The sequence below is a fragment of the Herpailurus yagouaroundi genome, unplaced genomic scaffold (assembly GCF_014898765.1).
Source record: "Herpailurus yagouaroundi ecotype Mexico unplaced genomic scaffold, PumYag 196, whole genome shotgun sequence".
Lineage (NCBI taxonomy): Eukaryota > Metazoa > Chordata > Mammalia > Carnivora > Felidae > Herpailurus > Herpailurus yagouaroundi.
In genome coordinates, this window is record NW_024412427.1 from 22,328,476 (window position 1) to 22,351,720 (window position 23,245).

Here is a 23,245-nt window from a genome sequence, read left to right on the forward strand (position 1 = left end):
CACACACACACACACACACACACACACACACACACACACACACACACCATCTTTGGATACTTTCTCTGCGTGACTCAAGTTCTAGCCAAAGATGTTTGTATCACACACCTGACAATGCTTTCTCTAATGTCTTTTCATTTTTATGTTAACAACTGTCCTATCACCAAAATGTTATCTATTTTTTAAATACCACATTTGGGTATGTGCTCAGAGGGACTAAATAATCAGGACTACCATAGAAATGGAAAAGGGAAAACTTTAAGTCTGCAATGAAGACATAACTAAAAGCAAAACTCAAAGAAGAAATGGTAGCAGTTATGGTTTTAGCATTCGGTACAAAAAAATTGAGAAGGCTGGCATCACGGAGTATGAGTAGTTTGACATTCGGGAGTACTGTTATTTCTGTAAGTGAGAGCTTTCCCATCATGTACCAGTACTCCTTTCGTTTTAACCATGAATTCTAAGAAGTACTGAGCGGTTAAGGCCTCCCCACCCTAAAACTGGACACTCTCCTCCATGAAGTACACCTTCTCTGTGCAGATCACAGATGACCCGGGCCCCAGTTGGAAGTGGCTGCTCACGATCTTGTTTGGAGCTATTCTAATGGAATTTGATATTCACGGGTTGTTTCTCTATTGTCAGAGATGGTTTTCTTCCTATAGAGATGTGATCCTCACCTTTAGCCTGATAGTTCTACAAGACTGCTTTCTTGAGAACTCAGGTTTCAATGTATAGCCAGCAGGGAGGTCGGTAAGGACAAAGCAGGAAAAAGAATGAACAGAGGTTGGGAATGCAAGCTGGTGCAGCCACTCTGGAAAACAGTATGGAGGTTCCTCAAAAAACTAATAGAACTACCCTACGACTCAACAATTACACTACTAGGCATTTATCCATGGGATACAGGTGTGCTGTTTTGAAGGGACACATGCACCCCCATGTTTATAGCAGCACTATTGACAATAGCCAAAGTATGGAAAGAGCCCAAATGTCCACCGATGAATGAATGGATAAAGAAGATGTGGTATATATATACAATGGAGTATAACTTGGCAACCAAAAAGAATGAAATCTTGCCATTTGCAACTACGTGGATGGAACTAGAGGGTATTATGCTAAGTGAAATTAGTCAGAGAAAGACAAATATCATATGACTTCACTCATATGAGGACTTTAAGAGACAAAACAGATGAACAGAAGGGAAGGGAAACAAAAATAATATAAAAACAGGGAGGGGGACAAAACAGAAGAGACTCATAAATATGGAGAACAAACTGAGGGTTACGGGAGGGGTTGTGGGAGGGGGGATGGGCTAAGTGGGTAAAGGCCACTAAGGAATCTACTCCTGAAATCATTGTTGCACTATATGCTAACTAATTTGGATGTAAATTTTCAAATATAAAAATAAAATAAAAAGTTAAAAAAAAGAAGAATGAACAGAGGACTCTATCATACTGGACATAGTGGAAAGTGTTGTTAATATTTAAGAAAGTAGTCTGGTATAGAGAAAGAGCGCAGATCCTAGAGTCAGACATAAAAGTTTGCATTCTTCTCATACCCCAGTCAAGTTATTAAATGATTTTTGCCTCAGTTTCCCCCTATGTGAAATGAAAATAAGAATATATTCCTCACAGGATACTGTAAAATAACATAAAATATCATAAATGAACCTCCAAATAAAAGTAGAATAAATAATAAGAATATGTAAAATCTCATGTAGTAATGTCAACAAAAATGGGTGGCTTCCGAGTTCATCTACCAGAACGACATCAGGGTTACCAGTCAGATTTTCTGTGCTTTTCTTGGCTTTCCACTCATCACAAGATGGCTACCACAGTTCTAAGCACTGTGTTCTCACATGACTTCATGCAAAGCAGGAAGAAAAGGTGTTGGGGGTTTCCCTTTACCCATCTATCACATAAGGGAAAAATGTTTCTCAGAAGGTTCACTCCCTGAAGACTTCCACTCAAGACCCAATGGTCAGAATTGGGTCATATGCCTATGCCCTCTGTGCCAGGGATGCTGGCAAAGTCACTATGTGGCATTTTTTAGCTTCTTTAAAGAGAGTAGGATTCTGCCATCAAGGAGGAAGTTTAAGAGAAAGGTTTACTAGGGAAGCAGGCAACCAACGGTTTCTGCCACCATATATGGACTAGCTAAAACAGTTGCCAGCAAATGAGAATTGGCATTCAGTAAAAAAAATGGTATGTTAGTTCCTTTTGTTACAATTATGCCAACCTCTACTCCATACGTAGTAAAAATTTCCATTGATGCTACACAGCCTCCATTGCCCACCAAGAAGAGTTCCCCCAGCCTCCTCTCTGGGAATCATCATTCCCGCAAGTCTTGTCTGGTCTTACAGGAAGTTAATGCTTCCTTTCTACTACTGAAGGACAGTGGACTACACCTTTCCTCATACGTTCCTGGTACAACCAGAGGGGACATGTGCTTTGGGCAGACCAATTTATACCTTCTTTCAAGATTTTGCATTTTCAGTGAGCAATGCAATGGCAGGGACTGGATCACTAAAGAGGCAGTGAAAGCAGCAACAGGGGCCTGCTCGCTGACCTTCCTGTTCCTGCTGTGTGAGGCTCTCCATGTTCCCCATGTTGTATCAGCCTCTAGATCTTTCTCAGATCTTTAGCGGGCTAGTGTGCCTATCCCCAGCTGCTGTGAGTGTTGGCTGCTAACAGCTTATAATTGCCCCTTTCTCCAAAGACTTGCCCTCACCACACAGCTAGCCCTTCTCCAAGAGATACCTGGGAACAGTGATCTGCTGCATCCAGCTCATACTAGCTCACAAGAGCTTATTGTGCAAGCTACAGCTCACATTCCCCGTAAGTGTACATTCAGTAACTTCACACTGGTAGCCTGAAAGAAGCCGTGGTGGGAGTATTTACACCGTGGAAATTGGCAAATACTCTAGATCTGTTTCTACTCTCCCTAGATAACCACTTCACCAAGACATCATTGCCTGGGAGGTTATGCTCCATCTAGAGGCAATCTATAGCCAGTGACTGACTGATACAGGAGCACAAGAAGCTGGCACTATGCCACAAGTTGGAACTATTCTCTGATGAGCTCCAGAGCTCCCTCTGGAAGCCAGCTCAGGCTACACTTCAGCTGAACCTTCATTTTTCTCCTCTCGACACCTTCTCAGGCCCTTTTCTGTTTCCCTCACTCCCTTACAGTTTTCTTCAGAGAGCATTCCCTAAGTCATTTGTACAAGAATCTTCATCTCAGGCTCTGCTTCTAGAAACCCCAACCTAAGCCACCCCTATGGCACCCCTCGGTTCCTGCCTCTTTGCAAAGCTTGAGGCTCAAGGCTTCTATCAACTCTCTTAATCCCACTCTTTCCAGGAAGTCTTTTTTTTTTTTTTTTTTGCTTAAGATAGCCAGCGTCCTTTTCTATTTTGCTCACAACCAGTGACAAATTAAGAAAGAAGATGTATTGAAAGCAACCCAATAGCTACTTTTGTCTACTGGGAAATGACTTAAAGAAGCTTCGGAAAGCCATACACCCTAGAAAATGAGATCTATGAGAACAAAATGTATGATCCTCAATACTGAATCCAATGACCCAATCTGATGTGTTAAAAATGTTTAAAAGTAAATGTAATCTTTTCAATTAGAATTACATTAGCATGATTCCAATAGCCAAATGAAATGCCCACACCCATTAAAGGCAATTATTATGTAATAAAACACTCTATTATACTCAGCCAGTTAAATCCTACTGAAAGAATCTTCCTAGCATAACTCCAGAAATACCCTGCATATGTAATCAGCTGCAGTAAAATCTTTCCAAGTGCCAATGCTTAGAGTTAACATTTTTTCTTTGGCGTCTCCAACCTCAAAAGTTGATTATGCTTGAAAACATCATCTTTAAATTATTAAATGTTTTCACATTTCACCCAATGAATAAAACAACCTTAATTAATAGAGAAAACCATAGCCCCGCTCACATTAGCAACTCAAATACCTCCTAGGATTCATCTGGAAATATGGAAATGTAAAGTCTTTGACCTGCCCTGCTGGCAGCTACTTTTCAAAGGCCTACAAAGTTTACGCCACAAAGATGGCACAGTGATTCAGCATCTGACAGCCCTAGGAAAGCCAGATGCTTAATTCCCATAAACTAGGCACCAGGAAAGGCAAAATATAGCAGTGTGAATATCTTCCTAACCAGAGTTAGTGCAACGCATTTTACAGTAAAGTCCCTAAAGGCCCCTTGTAAATTAACAAATCTAAATCAAGGCTCTAAGTAAAAGGAACCCTCAGATGACAAGTTCTGAAAAGTGAGAAATACTCTTTTAAGAAGATTTTGAATACCCACTATCCAACTTGTTTATTTTTATACATGCTGAGTTTTACACATGGCATTTGATCAAGAGAAAGCAGAGTAACACCCTGCAAAAACCATTTGCTAAAACCTCTTCCTCTTAATGTCAGCTATGGACTTTGGATGATAATGTGTCCATGCAGGTTCACCAACTGTAATAAATACACACTCTGGTGGGTGATTTGATGGGGCAGTTGTGCATGTGTGGGGATAGAAGGTACATGGACATCTCTGTACTTTCCTTTTAATTTTGCTGTGAGCCTTAAACCATTCTAAAGTAATAAATTATTTTTTTAAATGACCCTGTTCTTCATGGAACTTGTTTATATGGTGTTCTGTTTACTGGGTCTTCCCCCACCAAACTGTGAACACCATGGAGGTAGAGTCTTTGTCTCTTTCCTGAAGGGTCTGAGGGCCTCAATTGTGCATGGCCCAACGAAGGTGCTCTATCAGTATTTGGCAGGTAGAGGGAGAAAGCAAAAGATAAATGAGCACCTAATTTTTACTAGTAAAACTACACTGATTAATGGAGACAGCAGACGTATGTTTTCAAAGACATTAAAAATGTTAAAGCCTTCAAAATGTCAATAGATCACAACACTTCTGTAACATAAGCAGAAGCCTGCAATTCCTGGGTTTTAGATCTTGAGAAATCCAAGGAACATAATCTAATTGAGAAAGTAAAGCCTCAGTTGAGCCAAAAATGGAATTTGCATATTTGGTTCCCCAGTGTACTGGGTAGAATTAATTTGGGAGGTGACTCCAAGTATAACGGACACATGCCCCCCAAATGCAGTTAACAGTAACTCAAACACTGGTCCTTTCCCCGAGAACTGTACTGCTCAATACAGTAGTCACTGGCCCCATGTGGCTACAGAGCACTTGAAAAGTGGGTAGTGTGGGTTGAGATATAAGAAATGCCATCAATGGAAAATGCACACCAAATTTCAAAACTCTGGGGCAAAAAGTAAAATAGCTCAATAATTCTTGTTGTGCACAGGTAGAAATAAGGTTTTGGATGTACTAGTCTAAAAGATATATTAAAGGGCACCTAGGTGGCTCAGTTGGCCAAGTATCTCTCGGTTTTGGCTCAGGTCATGGTTTCAGAGTTTCCTGAATTTGAGCCCCACGTCGGACTCTGCGCTGACAGTGTGGAGCCTGCTTGGGATTCTCTCTCTCTCCCCATCTCTCTATTCCTCCCCCACTCATGCTATCTCTGTCTCTCTCAAAGTTAAAAACAATTTTAATAAAAGATACATCTATTGGGATGCCTGGGTGGCTCAGTCGGTTAAGTGTCCGACTTTGGCTCAGGTCATGATCTCACGGTCCGTGAGTTTGAGCCCCACGTCGGGCTCTGTGCTGACAGCTCAGAGCCTGGAGCCTGCTTCAGATTCTGTGTCTCCCTCTCTCTCTGACCCTCCCCCACTCATGCTCTGTCTCTGTCTCAAAAATAAATAAACATTAAAAAAATTTTTTAAAAAAGATACATCGATTAATTTCACCTGGGTCTTTTTATTACTCAACTGGCTCTTAAAAAACCCTAAATTACACAGGTACATGACATTAGTGGCTCGCATTAAACTTTTTTGGACAGTGATGCACTAAGGAATGTCCTGCCTCTGCACAGTGAAGACTCCTTACCGCAAACCCCTTACTTCCCAGAGGGCATCTATCAGGCTAAAGCAAGACAGTAATTTCAAATAGTTAATGACCTCAGAAGCCACCTTCAACCAATGGCAGAAAGTGAGATGAATAAATACACCCATTTTCTTGCCTTTTTGTTTAGGACAATCCCTGTTTCCTGAAATTCTCCAGCAGGATTGAGTACCAGGTTCCCCTAAGGGCAGCTTACTCGATAATATACTCTTCACTGACTTCTTTCACTTCCATCACTCCTACTCACCCAGATATTTCCTGGGATTCCTTCCAAGAAATTATACTTGTATCAGAATCCACTCTCAAGGTCTGCATCTGGTGGAACCCAAATTACAATACAGAAAAAACAAACCTTCTAGACACACTCTACACCTTTTAATCTGCCAAACAGTTCCATTTCAACTCTTCATAAACTTAACTCATTAACACAAAAGTGTGGTGATATTCTTCTCCTGCTCATCAAACTTATTGCTCTGCCTTATCCAAGATGGGATAAAAATATGTGAATATAAAATAAAAACATAAACATTAAATGTCACCAAATCTAATATGGAGTTGTCTTCCTTCTAGATATGTTATTGGATTCCACCAATACACTCATTAAGATTTTTTGCTCTGCCCTCTTTGATTCTGTTTGCGAAGTTCTGACTTTTTGGAAGAGATACCAAAGTTCAGAGATTCTGAGATTCAACAGAGGGTTTTGTCATACTTCAACATGGATTTGAATCTGTAGATCAGGTGCCTCATCACTTTCTCCCCTCATAAAATGACCTTATTTCAAGAACTGTGTAAACATATGAAACAAACCTTCCACATTCCAGGACTTCTAAGAGAATTCTTATCCCCAGTTCTACTGATTTCCTTCATGCTGCTCTGTTTTTAAACGTTTACTTGAATACCTTTCCCCTTCTCTCCAAATACCTTGGTTACTCAGGTACTGACAAAAGTAAATGTGCACATTTGCTGTTCTTGGTGTATGAACATGATTCTCTGAGGAGGAGGAGCTTGCTTCAGAAATTATGTTGCCCCTGGAAGCTATTTCCTAGTCTTATTTGGATTTCAGGCTCTTTTATTCTCTCCTACAAGAGCAAATGTATGCTTTTAACGGCCTTCTAGAACAATGAAGAACTGTGCTCACATATGGCTTTTGCTCTTGCTGCAGCCTTGGCTGGGAAAAAGGGTGATTGCTACGTCATTTATCTGAAAATCTGCCGTGTGAGGTCCTGCCCAGCCTTATGCTTTGTGGTAACTCATCATATTAACAAAAGCACAGAATCCAACTTTTTTTTTTTTTTTTGCCACAGCCACCCTAGAATCCAACATTATAACATTTTAAAGCTCCCCAACACAGGGGCCAGTACATTAGCATGGAAAGCAGTTGGCTCAAATACAGCAATGTATTTTCTTACCTACTGAAAACCAGAGATCTGTCTCCCTCCCCACATGCCAAGCCTGTGAACCAAAAGTGATCTCCCCGCTCCCACCCATGTCCTCCAAGGGCTAGCTCAATTCCCACCTTCTTCAATCTCAGAGTGCTGGGAAGGATGTACTTTGGGCAGTGGTATGCTGAGGCCAGCTGGCATGGGACAGTGACAGCAGGTTGTCCCAGCTCCACTCCAGTGACATCACGTTGGTTAGCCTGAAATTGGCCATGGTGGGAGTATTAGCATCACAAAAATCAGCCAATGCTACAAACTACCTCCCCAACCCCAGCACAGCAGGTTGCTAACATTTACCAGCTCACTACTGAATTTGGGCAAACTAGAAACAACATAGCAGTTTATCAAAAGAAAATGTGTTGGGGCGCCTGGGTGGCGCAGTCGGTTAAGCGTCCGACTTCAGCCAGGTCACGATCTCGCGGTCCATGAGTTCGAGCCCCGCGTCAGGCTCTGGGCTGATGGCTCGGAGCCTGGAGCCTGTTTCCGATTCTGTGTCTCCCTCTCTCTCTGCCCCTCCCCTGTTCATGCTCTGTCTCTCTCTGTCCCAAAAATAAATAAACGTTGAAAAAAAATTAAAAAAAAAAAAAAAAAAAAAAGAAAATGTGTTCTGTCCATGCAGGAGAAATCTCCAGCGCGGTAAGGACAAGAAATGCCTCAGTCCAGTCCAGAGGCTCACTTATCCATGAACTGTCTGCTTTGACTCTTGCCCAGAGGCCATGTCTAAGGAAAAGAAAGAGAAAGGCAGCGAAGCTTTTATCAACATAGGAACAGGTTCCAGGACTGAGTTTAGTTCAAAGCCTGCTTTCTAAAAGGGACTGAACCCTTTGTGATTCCAGACACAACAGTCCCTTGAGGAGTTACACACTAATGTAATCTTTGCTTAGCTCCTTAAGAACTTTTAATGAGAAAGCAAGTATCCATTATAAGAAAAATTCCAATGAGGAAGATAACGCTTAACATTGTGTCCTACAATGTTACAAGGAAATAAAATTTTTAAAAATCTGGTGTATGACAGTTCCTCTAGATGTTGCAAAATCTAGCTTTGCCTCTATTGTTCTTTTCACTGCTAAGCATCTAATAATGCCATGTTTTAAGGAAATGACTTTGTAGCGCATTTCCATTTGTAAGAATCTACTTCTTATCATATCTTATACATAAGTGTTTACTCATTTGCGTTTTGGGAAACAACTTTTACTTGCAGGGTAAAAAAATGATCAAGATTATCTTCAGAGAAGTGTAAAGCTGTATGTCTGATTGTCATCTCACACCTAATGGAAATCTAAGGTTGTTAGACTTCATGGAATTATCCAGGAGAACTTGTGGAAACACACATTCCTGGGGCGCCTGGGTGGCTCAGTCGGTTGAGTAGCTGACTTCTGCTCAGGTCATGATCTCACAGTTTGTGAGTTCAAGCCCCACATTGGGCTTTCCTGCCTCTCTCTCTCTCTGCCCCTCCCCCACTCATGCTTGTGCGCGCACACTCTCTCTCTCTCTCTCTCTCTCTCTCAAAACAAGCATTAAATAATAATAATAATAAATAAATTTAAGAAAAACACATTCCTGAGCTCCACTCCCAAGGATTCTGAGTCAGTAGGTGGGGCCCAGAGCTAGCATCTCAAACAAGCCCCCAGGTGATGAAGATGCCACCAGCACATGGACCTCCATTTGAGTACCTGTTCTGCACAAAGCTGCACCTTGAGTGTAGACCATAACCAGTGAACAATGTCCAGAAGGGAGGTACCTCCAGTCCCATGCAGGTGTCTTTTGTGAAGCCCACAAGGAGTGCTGTTACCACGTTCACTCAAACACACCTGGGAATGACTCCCTGGAGGCAGGAAGACAATGTTGCCTGGTGACAGAATGTTGGATCCTGGAGAAGAGGATCTTATAAAACATCAAGAGACTATTTCAAGCTTTGCACCTAAGGTTACATTCAGGTCACAATATATACCAACCATGTCATCCTCTTTTTTTTTTTTTAATATGAAATTTATCATCAAATTGGTTTCCATACAACACCCAGTGCTCATCCCAACAGGTGCCCTCCTCAATGCCCATCACCCACCCTCCCCTCCCTCCCACCCCCCATCAACCCTCAGTTTGTTCTCAGTTTTTAAGAATCTCTTATGGTTTGGCTCCCTGCCTCTCTAACTTTTTTTTTTCTTTCCCCTCCCCCATATTTATAGCAGCATTTTCAACAATAGCCAAGTTATGGAAACAACCACATCATTCTCTATTCAACATCCACCTATGAGCCATTTAGTCAATAAAACTTTTAGGTAAGTGCACAACTTCACATCGGGATAAACTGCTACTCTACTGAGGGGTATGCCCCTACCTCATTTTATCCTGGGCTTGTAGTGAAAGGTATTTAAATATGTGTAATTAAATCAAACAGTGTGGATGCCCTTGCTGTGTGGCTTTATGAAAAGCTGTGGCAGCCACAGCATTCCAGCCCTGTGAGGCCTATTTACCACAAATAATATTTTTTAAAAAAAAAAATGTGTTTCAAAAAGTAGAAACAAAAAAAGAAAGAAAAGAAAAGAAAAGTAAAGAAAAAAGTAAAGAATAAGAAAAAAGAGAAGTGGGTGGCTCAGTCTGTTCAGTGTCTGACTTCAGCTCAGGTCATGATCTCGCCACTCACGAGTCTGGGCCCTGCACTGGGCTCTGTGCGGACAGCTCAGAGCCTGGAGCCTGCTTCAGATTCTGTGTCTCCCTCTCTCTCTGTTCTTCCCCCACTTGTGCGCTTTCTCATGCGCACTCTCTCTCTCTCTCTCAAAATAAACATTAAAAAAAAAATGTTTTTAAAGAAAAAAGAGAAGATTAAAAAGCTCATTCCAGACTTTTAGGGCAATGACAAAATAATGAAAACATCTTAAAACTTCATCATTTATTTCTCCATGCTATTCACAAGAAGTGCCAGTATTGAGGGTTTAATGATCACTTTGATCAACAATCATCCTGGGAACAACCCAAAAAATGACTGTTGTTTTCAATTCTGAGCAAAACTATCCCACACAAATCTGCTGTTCTCACTTTTGGATTTGGACTCCTAAAAGACATGATGAGTATCAATGTTGCTTCCAGAAATCCATCAGCCTATTTCTCACAGAATGCTCCCAGAAGTTCCCAGCACAGAATTTCAAGTTTTTGATGGTTTAGAGAAAATGCATATTTATCTGAGTTCATCATCTGTATCAATTCAACCAACATTGATACTCTTTCCACAAAATAACAGGGCCTGTTGCAGAAGCACAGGTTATTCATTTAGCACCAGAGATTATGCTGAATCGCTTTCCTTACAACATAAGCATATCAAGTATCACCAGTGTTATTCAAGAGTTAGACAAAGATTTTTCCCCCCAGTTTTGGGTAATACCAAAACTAAACTGACAGAAGTGATAAAGGGGGAAGTTATGTCTAGTTTTACTCTTCCTGAAGTCATTGTTTCTCATAGAAAATTAATCCTGTCCAGTCATGATGCTGTAGCAATCCAGACACACATAAGATTTTCTCTGGATGGGATCTTTCCCTTGTTCCACGTGTCTTCAGGGTAGAGCGCTGATTGCTAAGAATCCTTCCTCTTAAAGCTCAATTCTCACCAGATAACTAGACAAATACAGATTAAACACAATGGAGTTGATCCCAGTAAGACTTTGCCCAAAATATTACAGAATGGATTGAGTTGTAAAACTGCAGAATAAATGGAATCAACTGCATTTTCTCAATTTTTTTATTCTGAAAAATTTCAAAACTGTAGAAAAGTTGCAAGAATAGAACATTTATGCATATGTAGCCTTCACCTACATTAGCCAAAGGCTAACATTTTGCCACATTTGCTTTTTCTTCCTGTCTCTATCTCCCAACTCTATGTATATCTGTATGCTGTGTAGATAATTAAACATACTTACATATACTGATATATATATATATACTTTCCAGGGAATTATTTGAAAGCTATTTGCATATATGACACTTTACTCATGAGTATTAAGAACATTTCTCCTAAGGCCAAAGTCATATTCCCACGTAACCACAATATATTGATCGTATTTGGGAAATTTAACATTGATACACTATTACTATCTAATGTTTAGTCTATAATCTAAATCTCCACATTGTCCCAATAATGTCCTTTATAGCTTCACTTTTCCAGAATCCAATCCAGAACCACACACTGCATTTGATCACTAAGATTCTTGAGATGCCTTTAATCTATACCAATGTGTTGGCTTTTGTGTCATTGACATTTTAGAAGAGTATAACTGAATTTTTTTCAAAAATCATCCTCAATTTGGCTTGCCCAATATATTTCCTCGTGATTACCTTAAATTTTGGAATAAACACTGCATAGATGACATTACATCCTTTCTCAATGCATCTTATGGGGTACATGGTTTCAATACGTCCCATTATTGACAGTATTAAATTTGATCAGTTGGAAAGAGCAATGTCTGCCAAATATCTGCAGTTTAATGGTATCTTTCCCTGTTGTAGGCAATAAATCATCTGTGGATGTACTTTTTTTTTAATGTTTATTTTTTTAAGCAGAGACAGGGTGTGAGCGGGGGAGGGTCAGAGAAAGAGGGAGACACAGAATCTGAAGCAGGCTCCGTATTCTGAGCTGTCAGCACAGAGCCCAACATAGGGCTCGAACTCACGAGCTGTGAGATCATGACCTGAGCCAAAGTCAGACACTTAACTGACGGAGCCACCCAGATGCCCCTGTGGATGATAGTTTTAAGACTATGTGAATATTTCTCTTGCCCAACAACCTTTAACCCAGTGGTTTTAGCATCCACTAATGACTTGCCTACATTAATTACTATGGTGTTTGCAAAGTATTATGCTTTAAGCATTATACATACAAGAGATAGAGTCCAACATAAAAGCCCATCACTCATATATCAAAAATATTCGTTATAACTGATGCTATTATTGTTTAATAAAGAGTTTCTCTGCTTTTCTATTTGTTGAGAAAATGCATTACTAGGGGATAATTCTTTGAGTACAGCTGTCAGTTATTTTCTAAAATAATTCAGATAAAAGCAAGAATAGAAATAAACAGAAATGAATTAAAAGAAGACTTAAACAAAACCAAAAACACATGGCCCTGACTGGATGGTCTCTATGTGGCAGAGACATTTACAGTGCGTCAAATATCCCAAGTGACCTCCCACATTTGCCAACTGCCTTTGCAGTGTGGAGGGACCAGGTAACCAGTTCTAGCCAATGACCTCTGAGTGGAAGTGACAAGTCATTTCTGAGCTGAAGCTCCTACACATCCATGCATAACCTTGACGTCTCTCCTTTGCTCCAATGGCCATGGAGCCTGAGTGTTTAAATGAAGAGTCCTAACACAGGACCCACCAAGGCTGCTGAATCAACGCATTGAGAACAGCAGTCCTGGAGGGTTGCTTCATCTATTGAGGACAGGGTGTGAGTGAAAAATGACTTGTGTATTGAGCTGCTGTAACTTGGGGATATAATCACAGCATAAATCTAGTATAAAAACCAGTTTTCATCAATAGTCAGAATTTTACAAGAACAATCTTTGGAACAGAATGGTGTTCTATTAATTTATCCTTGATAAAGAACAACCTTCTCTACCCTTCCCCTGCCTTTTTTTTTTTTTTTTTTTTTTTTTTTTTTTTTTTTCTGGCAGAGCCAAACTTCAACTTTAAATGGTAAAAATGAGAGTTAGTGATATGCTGGATCCAGCCTGTACTAGGTTAGGAGAGCTGCTTTGCAAGCCAGTTGATGTAACATAGGTACCTAGAAATTGGCCACAGTGGAAGTATTTACACCAAGGAAACTAGAAAATACTACAGATCAGCCCCACTTCCCAAATCTTCAGGCAGAGAGCTGGTTGTTCAATGTTTAATGGCCTATCACTGACTACTTTCTTTTCCAGAGACTGCTGCAAATAGGAGATAGGCATATGACTCAATATTGACCAATAAAGCTTGAGAGGAAATAGGGTATAGAACATCAAGAAAGAATTCTCTACTAAAAATGGAACAGTTATACAGTATACCCAAAAGAAATGCAGACATACGATCACTAAAAGATATGTACTGGAATGTTCACTGCAGCACTACTCACAACAAAACTGCTTACTATTCAAATGCTCATCAACAGAATGGACAATAGAGCACTATCAAGCAATGAAAGAGATTTACAACCATACACAAAAAATGCCTGTGAACCTCACAAACATAATGAGTGAAAAAAGCCAACACAAGACAGTACTTAGTATGTGGTTCTATTTAGGTTAAACTTCAAAAGAGGCAAATTAATCTGTGGTGTTAGAAATTTAAAATTACACAACTAGTTACACTTGGAGAAGGCAGTTACGGAAAAGGGGGCTCTGACAGACTTCTTGGGTGCTAATTATATTCTGTTTCTTGATCTGAGTGCTAGATACCAGATGTGTTTAGTTTGTGAAAATACATCAAGCTGTATACTTAGGATATGTACACTTCTCTGTGTGTATAATACACTTCAATAAAATATTGTTTTGAGAGAGAAAGGTGAGGAAGAGAAGCTACAAGAGAGAAAAGAGATGAGCAGACTTTATTTCTCCTTCTTATATTAAGATACGGCTGTGTGAGACCTGGATGCCTGGAACTATGACCGCCATCTTAACCGACACCCTGTGGGTAGCAGAGCTGGATCTCTGATGACAAGGTTGAATCACTGCACCAATCTTATAAGTCCCTCTGGCTCTTTTGTTTTGGAAATAATAAATATCATTTTTGTTTGGCCTCGGGTAGTTGTGTCATCAAAATTACTCAGTCCGATTTTGGATGAAGGCAGCCTTTGGTATTCGATAAGGAAAAAAAATTGAATATCAAGATTGCAAAGCAGAATGATTAACCTATTTAAGTGAATAATTTTCAACACTGCATCAAATAAACAACAAGGCTGTCTTAGTCTATTAGGGATGCTATAAATACCACAGACTGGGTGGTATACAAACAAGTTTATTGCTCACAGATCTGACAGATGGGAAGCCTAACATCAAGTCACCAGCATGGTCATGTTTTGGTGAGGGTCCTGTTCCTGGTTCACCTTCTCGCTGTACCGTCATATGGTGGGAGGGACTAGAGCTCTCTCTGAAGCCCCTTTTAGAAAGGCACTAATCTCATTCATGAGGGTGCCACCCTCATGATTTAAGCACCTCACAAAAGCCTGTCTCCTAATACCCTCACTGTTGGGAATCATGACTTCAACATATGACATTTGGGGGACAGAAACATTCAGATCATAGCAAAGGTTTTTTCTAATCATTCTCTTTATTAAATTGGGAATGGAATTTGTAAATCTCTATTTATTCTGTAATAACAGAACTTCTACACCCAAGGCCCCTTCCCACTGCCCTTTTATTTTCTTCAGCACACCTATGTCTCCAAAATTTTGTCTATATGTTTCTCTTCTGGAACATAAGCTCCACATAGTTGGTTAAGCTTCCAACTCTTAATTTTGGCTCAGGTCATGATCTCCCAGTTTGGGAGTTCAAGCCCTGCATTGGGACTTTGGGCTGACAGCATGGAGCCTGCTTGGGATTATGTCTCCCTCTCTCTCTGCCCCTCCCCTGCTTGCTTTCTCTCTCTCACTCTCTCAAAATAAAATTAAAAAAAAAAAAAACTTAAAAAACCCTAAAAATAGAGAGACGTTTTCTATCATGTTTGACATGCCCTCTCTGGTATCTGAAACTGGGCCTGGCAGAATGTGGACAATCAATAAGTGCTTTAAAAAAAAAAAAAAAGACTAAAGAAGAAACACATTTTCCGGGCAATATTTACACTTTCCACCGGGTAGCTATTGCCTAGTTTTAGATGTCTCAGTTGGGTAGCCCTTCAGTCCCTCTGCTCCTTCCCCTTATTTCTTCCTGCTACACATGGATACCAAGTAGGTCTTGTGGCACTGGGGGTCTGGCCTGTCTTACTTATACTTGAGATTCAAGGGGACAGCCTGTCACCTAGTTTTGTTCTAATCATTGTCCGTGGATTTCCAGCTTTGCTATCTAATTGCCCCATGTTTGTAAGAGGATTGTAAAAGATAATAAACTATGCCTTCCAGACTGACACCTTCCCTGAATTCCCTCTAACTGCAATATTTAAACATTTTCAAAATAAGCCAATGACCACAGAGCTATAACTTATTAGGCCTGAACGTCTAACTAATCAGACGCACAGCCCAGCAAATGTGGCATAATTACCATTTGTTAGATGAATGCAAAGATAGGCAGACAGGGCGTGACTTGAACCATGGCATCACTACAGGGACACTGAAGCAGACCCATTTCCAAGTGTGTGGATGTAAGATTTCCAATCTTACCTGCAAAGTTTGCCCATGGAATAAAGCATGCCATCAAAATACAAGGCAGAGAGTATACTAATTCCTCTGTATCCCGGCCAGTCTGCATCAATATACAGTGTCCCTGTGACATGCTCTACCCCTCAGCTATCAGACTAAAAATACTTCTTTGCTACAACTGCTACAGGGTGAAGACTTTGACATAATTTATCAGATTGGGCTATAGCTCTTCCCCTTTTCCTAACTTTCAATGACGCTCTGAACTCTTCACCTCAAAATTGAATCTGACAATTGCAAACCAAAGAGATTTAAGAGAACAAATGGTCTCCAAGCTTTCCTTCAAGCCCAGTTAGACAGACTTAATGTGCCTTTAGCTCAGCTGCGGGCTAGAGAGAGCACATTGAAGGTACGGAGTAAACTGAAATGCTTCAACAAAGGTGATGGAATTGAATGGTTTCACTTTTCTCTAAATATATGCCTACTCTTCATCTTCTTTTCATCTGTTTGAAACCACAAACCAGCCATTCCCCCATGTGAGTTGGCCTCTGGTATTAAGATGCATTATTTCTAGAGGGATAAGCTCTTTAAAAACTGAAACTGGTCCAAAGTCATCAGCAGTAGCTGGTGGAATACAGAACTAGGAGACCATGCAATGATGTGACTGCAGAACTGTGTGAATGGTTCTACTGAGGAATTTTGTTCTAAAGAGGAATAGAAAAATGGGGATGATAGCTGGAAATTCTAGAGAATGTTTTAAAAGGAAAAAAATAAGCATAAATGTGGGTGATGCAGAAAGGTAAAACCGATGGTTCAGGAGAGAGGAAGAGTTGAGAGTGCAAGCAAGAAAGGATGGCACTCTGCTTCCTAAGTGGAAGGTTTGACCCTATGGCCCTGGCAGGAGAACTAAACAGTTCATTCAGAGAAAAGGTAACAAGGCAGAGACCATAGGTGCAGAATCAAAATTGGTAGTGTGATGGTGGTGGCGAGGGGGCATTCTATTCTGATGGTTTCTCTGTTCTTCATGAAACAAGAAGAATATCAGGTACAAGTAGAAATGAGACAGAAGAGAAGGTATGGAACAGGTACCTAAGACAAGAGACCAAATGGATTCAGGAAATATCATCAGATGCCCAGCAGCTCAAAGGGCTCCTGGGTGGTTTGTGGTCATGAATGGAAAGTGAAACCAGCCAACACAGTGGTAGGGTTTTCTCCAGCTGTGTTTAGCTGGGCAAGTGCAGGCAGCAAGTGAGTCAAGAGTTGAATGTAATCAGGGCTAGAATGTGGCCAAGTGCAGAGAAAAGGAGAAAGGGGAAATGTATACCACGTGTAGGCAAGAAAGGAGCTATAATAATGGAGGGGAGACTAGAATCTGAGCTGGAACAGGGGGAAAGGACATGAAGGGGGTGAGGAATGGTGTAAAGGTGGTAGGATCAATGGATGCCAAGTCACCAGAGTCTCCTATTGCTTAAGGCTATCATGAGAACAGACAGCTCAGACTAGAGCAGTCTTGAGGGCAAGAAAAAAGTGTCCAGTAAGGAAGACATTAGAAAAGGAGAGGGGAGAACTACTAGGAGTAAACAGATACCTGGAAAGACCATTTTCCTAAGACTGTAGATATATAATATGAAAAAGATTCCTGAAGCAGGATTTCTTGTGGCAGCCACAGCAGTGACCCACATCCTGGAGCCTTCCTGCCTCTCTTAAGATTCATAAAACCAAAGACTACTATTGTCGGAAAGCTCCTTAGAATTTTTCTAGCCAAATGCGTTTTACATGTAAGTAAGATCCAAACAGGTGGGAGGGAGACAAGAAGCCACAGCCACATAAAAGCCTCATCATAGTAACACAGACATCTTGACTCAGTTTTTATTTTTTATTGTTTTTCATGGTTATTTTTGAGAGAGAGAGACAGAGACAGACAGAGAGAGCATGCACGCATGAACGGGAGGGGGAAGAGAGAGAGAGGGAGAGAGAAAATCCTAAGCAGGCCCTGTACTGTCAGTACAGAACCCAATGCAGGGCTCAAACTCACGAACCATGAGATCATGACCTGAGTAGAAATCAGGAGTCAGATGTTTAACTGACTGAGCCAGCCAGGCGCCCCTTAACTCAGTTTTTACATTGAAAATTACTGCCTTTATGTCAGCAGACCCATATGAAACTTATTTTATAGGTCAAAAGTGGTCAGATATTGCTACTTTTATAGCATTCAAACTAACATAGTTCAGAGCTCTTTCCACTATGGCAGTGTCAAGCATGAGCAGACAACAATGATTTTTTTTTTTTAAATAAATGACTGCATTTCTAACTAACTCTCAAAATTTTGTGAAGAAAATATTAGCAGGAAGCTAGGTGGAGGTAACACTAAAGAATCTCCCCAAAACTGAAATTAAATGTAACCTTGGTACAGAGAGGACAAAGAATCCAAAAGTCACGGAGAAGAGAAACCATCTGGAGCTGTGACTAAGAGATTACTGGTGACTCTAAGAACTAATTTAAGGTGACCTGGGGAAGGTATAATTGGATTATGATTATAACCCTCACACTTATGTCTGAGCAATTGCACGGTCAGGAGGAGGAGAGTGGTCAGCCACGTGTCTACAGTAAAAGGACAAAAACAGAATCAGATTCAAGACTGAGTGTTTTACAGGAGTGCCCAAGGCTGTCCCCATGAAGGAAAAGCCCTGCTCAGGGATGGATGCCATTGGTCTACAGAGCTTAAGGACACCAGCCAAGAAGCTCACATCACCAGCTCTGAAAGCCCCAATCTCTTTGTGAAGATAACCTGACTTCACACCAGGATATAACCACAAAGAGAGGCTGTCATTGTCAGAACACACATTTGGAATTCCTGGTGGTCAGGAGTCTCATTGAATATTAATAAAGCAGCACTATTATTTTTCATACATTAGTCTCTGTACTAAATGTGGTTAACATGCATTGGTGTTTGAGAAGTAAGAAAGCAGATGCTGTCAGTGCCCATGCATATCCCCTGGGCCCACACTGGGGGCACCAGCAGAGACTTTCCTCACTTAGCAAGTTACTCCTGCTTCCCTTGGCTGGAGGTTCAAGGAGGTGGTGCTCAGCCTGTGTGTATGGCCAGCTGGAAGTGCCAGGGAGTTGACTCCAAGAGCAATCTTCAAACAAGCAAGTGTTGATAAATATCCCAACTTTCTCACCCCTCAGTGGAGAAAACTCCAGTACACCTTACACAGTCTCCTCAAAGGTCTGCAGGGAAAACTCAAACTAAGATACAGAAGTCAACATGCTGAGAAATTAGATTCATTGCCCTTCAAAATTAAAAGGGGCTATGATGAATTCAACAAGGTATGGAAGGCCACTCATGAGGATCTGTCTAGAAGATGAGCTGGCTTTACCCAAAGAACTACAACATGCAACAGTAGAAAGAGACATGGCTTGTCCTTTTTTTCTCTTTCAATTCTATATGATAAGCATTTGACAGTAAGTGCATGTTATGCTAGTAAATTATATGTTACTTCACCCCCACCTTTGTTGGCTGTAGGTCACACTTCTCTTAATTGGTCTTATAAGTGAAAAAGAAAACCCCAAACCCTGAAGATTACATGTTGAGTTAATATGGCTATGGACTATGTGAAATGGAACAGAGAACAAAAAGAAAGAAAATAAAAGCATGTGGCAAGCAAAGGCAGAAGGTGGGAAAGAGCCAAGTTAGTAGGCACCAGAAGTGACAATAGAGACATTAATATTCTAACAGCCATCATGATAATAACAGATAGCAGAGTTGGGACCCTGAGGTACCTTTGGTTAAGTGCTTTTAATACTTTATTCTCACAATTTTTATCATTTTATTCTCACATGACCACAACTAGGTGGTTATTGTCGGTGTCCCATTTTGCAGGTGATGAAAACACCTTGGCTTGAGGTGTCCCATTTTGCAGGAGATTAAAACACCCTGTGTTTTCACAAGGTGTTTCACTTCCTGCTGGGAAGTGCCAGCAGGCTAGAGACATGCCCTGGAGGAGACCATCACCATCATCTGGTGGGAACCCTTCTGACTAGAAGAGTTTGGGAGAAGAAGGAAACAAACACCAAAATCTCTTATGAAACTAAAGCAAAAGTTGTGACTGGAGAAAACTGGAGTATGCATATAACCTAACTAGGAGAGATTATGTATACCTAAAAGTGAAATGGCAGTCAACCTCAAATGTTAGAAGGGTTCAGCAACTGGACAGCTCCTACCCAGCTGGTGGGAGTATAAAACGGTAAAACCACTTTCAATAATGCCTTGGCTGTTTCTTAACCATTTCAACACTAACCTTATTACCCATTCCTCTGTATTTACCCAAAAGAAAAGATGTGCAAAATAGTTCATTGAGGCTTTATTCATAACAGCCAAAAAACAAAAACAATGCAACTGTTCAAACAGATGAGTGGATCAACAAATTGTGGTATACCCATATGCTGGGATACTTTTTTCAAAGAAAAAAGGAAGGAACTACGGATAATATACAACAATGGACCTCAAAGGTATAGTTATAGGTGTGACAGTACATACTTTCTAGAATAGGCTATTAATGTAGTGATGACAGAAATCAGACCAAGGGTTACCTTGGGGGTTGTGGTACATGACTGGGAAGGGGCATAAAGAATATTTTAAGGTGACAGCAATGTTCTATCCTTATCGGAGTGTGAATTGTACATATCTATACATTTGTGAAAACTCATATAACCATAAAATGTACACCTTTGCCTTTCATTAATATAAATTACACCTAGGATTCTTTCGAGAAAAAAAAAAAAAAGAACAGCATCAGTATACTCACTCATATGTTATCAAGTTTCAGGACAGCTTGGGTGAAGTCTGTTACAGTTTGGGATTCAATCAAAGTTGTTGAACAGCTCCTTTCCATGCACAGAGTCCCATGGCCTCATATGCCCTTCACTAAACAATTTTCCAAATTCACCCTGCTGTCAGTTCACATAGGAATAAATGGTGTAACTATAGATGAATCCTTTCATTTTCCTTTAGGTACAATTATTATCACATTCATTTCTTTTAGACAGAATATCGACTCTAAACTGCAGGTAGTCTTCCTGCACTGAAAAATTGGCTGTCCATCTGACACATTTGTTAACTGTTCCCCCTATATACATATTAGAATTCTCTTGGGCGGGGGGACCTAATAGCTATGGATTATACATTCATGCTAAATCTCCTCCAATGGAATGTAAATCAATTTTTCTTCAAATACTGATCATTTAAGTAATTTATCATGAGAAGAGTTGCATTTAAAATTCTGACATCATATAGTGGAGAAATGGTTATTGTTAAGAGTGTTGGGGAAAATGGCAAGACAGTGGAAAATCAGGTAAACTAAAATTTGAATGCTTACTTTGTACTGAATTCTCAAGGAAGTGCTTTGTGTATGCAATCTCAGTTCATCCTCATAGTATTCCTGTGAAAATAGGTGTTAACAGAACACCGGTGACATGACAAAACTTAGGCTCATAGAAATTAATATGCTCAAAGTTCAGGGCCACTAAAAGGAGAAGGCAGAATTTAATCCCTGGTCTGAATAACTCCATACCTCCATTTTTGCTGTCTAGTAGTATATCCATCCATTTACTCATTCAACCAATGTTTGTCAACATGCCTCCTTCGTTTGCTCAGGGAGAAGGCAGATGTCCATGAAGAGAACACTTGGGCAGCCCTATAGACAGGTCTATGTGGTGAGGAACGAATGGAGATTTCCTGACAACAGCCATAGAAGAAAGCTGAAAAGCTGACCCCCAAACCCATCAATAGCTTCAGAAGAGACTGCAGCCCTAATCAATAATACTCTGACTATAATCTCATGAAGGAACATGAATGAGAGACCCAGTGAAGTTGCTCCTGAATTCCCGATCCATAGAAACCATAAGAGGAGAAACACTTGTTGTTTGGGGGACAGTTTGTCATACAGCAATTAAATAGACAAAAAAGATACATTCATTATAAGCCCCTAGTATAATATGTGCCAGGAAGAAAACAAAAGGTTGAAAGAAGTAGAAAGGGGCTAGTGCTACTTTAGGTATGGTGGACATGGGAGGTATCTCTGTGGGTTTAATATTTCACCTGAGACATAAAGGAAGAGTAAAAGAAAGTGTTCATTGGATTTGACAACATGAAAGTAGCTGGTTTCCTTGACAAGATCAGTTACTGTAATTGGAAACGAATTACTTGAGTAAAATCAAGAGTAAATGGATAGAAATAAGTAGAACTGTATGCATATGTCTTCCTAAATCTCAGGGAGAAAGGGCAAAAGAAATGGCAGAAAGCTAGGATGGAAGATGAGGGCCATTGCCAGCAGTGGGTCTTGTTGCTTTTTTGAGATAAGCACTATCAATTTATACATATAGTGTGATGAGAAAAACCTAGTGTAAAAGGAAAAATGACCAAGCTGAGGATGTGCAATCTGGAGCAAAAACTGTGGGGTCAAGAAGCAAGGGTATTTCCTGCATTATAACAAGGCCTGGGAAGGCTGAGCATGAGGACAGGTCTGTGTGAAGCTCTGTGAGTATGAAGATGAAGGAATTTCTGGAGAGTGCTTTTATTAATTGGGCAAAATTCCTTTAAAATTGTGTGTGTGTTTTTTAAATATTTTTTATGTTTATTTACTTTTGAGACAGAGGGACAAAGTGCAAGAGGGGTAGGGGCAGAGAGAATGAGAAACACAGAATCCGTAGCAGGTTCCAGGCTCTGAGCCATCAGCACAGAGTCTGATGCAGGGCTCAATCTCAAACTGCGTGATAATGACATGAGCCAAAATTGGACACTTAATTGACTGAGCCACCCAGGTGCCCCTAAAAATGCATATTTATTTTTAAGTCTGTAACTTTTAACTAAAATATTAATCCAAAGAACTGTAAGTAGGTTAATATTTAATTTATTGATATGGGTTTTTTTGTCTTAACATCTCTTAAGCCTCAGAGTATTACAAACTTACCATGATTACAAACAAGTTCTCCAATGTTATTTTTAATACTTTTAATGTTTATTTTTAATACTTTTTTTTTATATTACACTTGGTTCTTTAACTGACTTTTACTATACATAATGAAGCATGGATGATCTTTCTACATGGTCCCATTTATTTGATTTTTCACCCTCTCTAAACTAAATGGAAATGCTACCTAAATTCTCATATAAACAGGAGTCCATTTCTCAACTACCAATTCTTTCCACCAATATATTTGTCTATTCCTGGTTCTAGATCACATTATTTTCCTATTGTGAAATACAAAATAACACAGGAAAGGGCAATCAATTTATATGTACAGTGTAATGAACAGCATAAAGTGAACTTTCAGGTAACCATTCACACACACGTATATAAATCTACATATATATATATATATATACACACACACACATATATACACACACACACATACACACACACATACATATTTTATATAATATACATATCTCTAAGCAATACAATTAAGTTTGTTCATAATTCACTTT

The 23,245-nt window shown here is 40.1% G+C and overlaps 1 protein-coding gene across 8 annotated transcripts in view; it reads right to left on the bottom strand.

Moving 5' to 3' along the window:
* PAK5 (p21 (RAC1) activated kinase 5) overlaps positions 1–23,245 on the bottom strand; it is a 322,934-nt gene that overhangs the window by 208,727 nt on the left and 90,962 nt on the right. Inside the window, exon 1 of one of the 8 annotated variants that reach the window (XM_040447688.1) lies at positions 7,512–7,534. The exons of the other annotated variants lie outside the window; for them this stretch is intronic. The gene's annotated coding sequence lies outside the window, so the exon portion shown is untranslated. Of the gene's footprint in view, positions 1–7,511; positions 7,535–23,245 lie in introns of those variants that run through there. 8 annotated transcript variants of the gene reach the window in all.